The sequence below is a fragment of the Petaurus breviceps genome, unplaced genomic scaffold (assembly GCF_028583685.1).
Source record: "Petaurus breviceps papuanus isolate PSGF00001 unplaced genomic scaffold, PetGlider_PUasm1.0 80, whole genome shotgun sequence".
In the NCBI taxonomy this organism is placed as follows: domain Eukaryota; kingdom Metazoa; phylum Chordata; class Mammalia; order Diprotodontia; family Petauridae; genus Petaurus; species Petaurus breviceps.
In genome coordinates this window covers 5,711,925-5,715,145 of record NW_027186540.1, presented here as the reverse complement: position 1 = coordinate 5,715,145, position 3,221 = coordinate 5,711,925, and positions in this window count along the sequence as shown.

The window sequence follows — 3,221 nt, the reverse complement described above, 5'->3', positions numbered from 1 at the left end:
AACACTGGCCCCCTGACTGTTCCACAAACAAGACACTCCATCTCTCAGCTCCGTGCATTTTTTTTCTGCCTATCCCCATGCCTGGAATACTCTCCCTCCTCTTCTCTGACTGCCAATCTTCCTGGCTTCCTGTAGGTCTCAACTAAAATCCCACCTGCTTCAGGAAGCCTTCCGTATCCCCTCTTAATTCTAGTGCCTTCCCTCTGCTAATTACTTCTTGTTTACCCTATATATAGTTTGTACATAGATATATATTTGTTTGCATATTGTCTCCCCCGTTAGATTATAAACTCCTTGAGGGAAGAGATTGCCTTTTGCCTCTTATTTCCTTATCACAGTGCCTGACACTAGCAGGTGTTTAATAAATGTTTATTGATTGATTGAAGTCACTTAATCTCTCTAAGCACCAGTGTTTACATCTGTAAAGTAAGAGGGGTGTGTATGGACGAAATAACCTCTAAGTTCCTTCTGTCTCTAAATCTGTGGGGTTTTTTTTTAACTAGAAAGATAGGCTATATAGGGCCTTTGAAATCCATAAAAAAGGAACTTAGTCTGGACTGGTTGTGTGCAAATTACTTGGGACAAATACTAATTTTGATATGCTTTCATTCTGTGAAAGTAATGGACATGGATGTAGGATTTAGACACAAATCTGACTTTAAAAGACTGACCTTTAAAAGGTGAAATTGAGATGAACTAGTTTGTCCACCGTTAATTAGTTCTCAGTCAATAAATTACTGGATCTCATGCTTTATTATTCTTCACATGTGCTTTATTATTCTTTTCTTGTATTTTTAATTCTGTGGGTTTAAAAAAAATAATGGATATTACTCCAAGGAGTAATGCAAAAGTTGTAATAAGAGTTACAACTTTTCATAAGACTATAAGAAAGATTGCAGAACATCGGGGCGGCTAGGTGCTACAGCCACACAACTTCTGCAGACTCAGAAGGGAAAAGTTCCTGCCACCAAAGCCCTTGGCCCCATCAAATGGTTCAACACCAGAAAATGATGTGATTTTGTCAGTGAAAAAGGCATTAAATGCACTACCATCTATTTTTACCACTGCACCTTAAGAATCAAGGGATTTGGGGGCAGCTAGGTGGTGCAGTGAATAGAGCACTGGCCCTGGAGTCAGGAAGACCTGAGTTCAAATCCAAGCTCAGATACTTAAACACTTACTAACTGCATGACCTTGGGCAAGTGACTTAACCCCAATTGCCCTGCCTTCCCCCCTCCAAAAAAAAAGACAAAAAAAGGAATCAAGGGATTTTTCCATCTGACTTGCTGCTGAACCTTCCATAAGTACTGTCTGCCCTATTAGGGCCTGAGCTCTCTGAGAGCAGAGACTGTCTTACTTAGGTATTGTATCCTCAGCACTTAGCACAATGGTTTGTACACAGTCAGTGTTTAACAAATGCTTTCTTCATTCATTCATTGTGATTAAATCGAACAAACAATTCCAGTAACAAACAATAAATTCTGCAAGCAACCAGAAGAAAGACCTTAAAATATAAAGGAAGGAAAAATGAAATAGTGTAGACTATTCTGTACTCACCAGAAACCCCAGAAGGGACTAGAATAGTGTAACATTCCCTGCAAATGAACCTAATCATCAATGGAAAAAAATGTGATGTTCATTTAAAAAGAGGCATTTGAACCATTCTTACAAACAAAACCAGTTCTGAGCAAATTAATTGCTTTACAAATACCTCGGAAAGATTGAAACAACTGTTGGTGTGGGGAAGTCAAGCAATTCAAGGGTCAATCAAACCCACAATGAAAGAGAACTTGTCTCTCTGAAGTATAAAGCAAAGTACAATTGGAAATGGAAAGCAGTGTCGAACTGACAAACTATTGCTGTAAAAAATGGCCTCATTAATCCTCAGAAAAAAAGTAAACCTTTTTGGCAAAAACTTGGAAGCTAGAAGGGTTGCTATCGATTCTTCCATAGTGTGATGCAGGCTTCTTCAAGTGGAAAGAACAGCAAGAAAACCAGTCGGAAAATAACTGCTAGCTATTATTATGAAGAAAAAAAAAAACATTTGCCATGGACGAGGCAATGTAAAGACTGGAGCACCAAAGACTGGAAGGAAGGTAGTTTTTAACTGATAAAAAAAAAAACTTGTGGTTTTTTTTTTCATTGAAGGCTACAGGAAAACCATTGTCCAAAAGGTCTGGGTGAGTCTAAAAGATCTGAACATCTTCATCATCCTGTAAAATATCCCCCTAAATCTCTTTGAGGAATGTTTATAAAACACGTTACAAATGTTTCATTTGATCTTCACAATAATCCTGAAAGTTAGGTGCTATATCCTATCCTTATTTTGCAGATGAGAAAACTGAGGCAGACAGATGTTAAGTGACTTGGCCAGGGTCACACAGTTAGTAATGTCTAAGGTCAGATTTGAACTTAGGTCTTCCTGATTTCAGATCCAAGAATCTCTATCAACTATGTCACCTAGCTACCTACCTAGACAGTGACCTGGGAATTTGACTGATTTAAATTCCATTGAAAACCTATGGCTTATAATTAAGGTTAGACTTGTGAAAATGGAATATTCATCAAAAATATACTTAATATCCAATGGGTTAAAAGTTTGGCTTCATGATGAAGAATTAAAGATTTGGATCAAAATTTTGTGAACACAATGACAAGTCATGTAAAACAAGTGATTGGAACAAAAGGAGAGCACATTGCAAATCAAAAGTTTTTTAAAGATGTAAAACATTGTAAGATTTACTGGATGTGTCAATAAATTTAACATTTTACCTTTTACCACTTAATTTGCATATAACAGTAGTAAAAGGGAGCCTACCACAGGACCTTATACATGGTAGATGAAATATTCATTGAATTTAATTGCCAAGTTCATTCATTGGAGATTTTTCTAGAAAGGAATGAATTAACTCAAGTGACATTTTAGGAGAATGGGATTTCGGAACCTTTGATTTTATAAGCCTGGGGAACCCCCAACAACCCCCTCATCAACTCCCTCCACCAATCTACAACTCATCCTTAACTTAGTTTAGAGTTGCCTACGTCACTGTAAGGGTTATGGGATTTAAAGATCTTCCATGCCCCATTGGACTTGCTGATGTAGCAGGAAGGGGCGGAGCAAGAGGAAGCGGAAGCCAAGCTAGCGTTCCTGTGTTGGCTGGCGGTGGTGGTGACGGCGGCAGCAGCAGAGGCAGTGGCAGCGCGAAGCCCTTTTTGAGTTA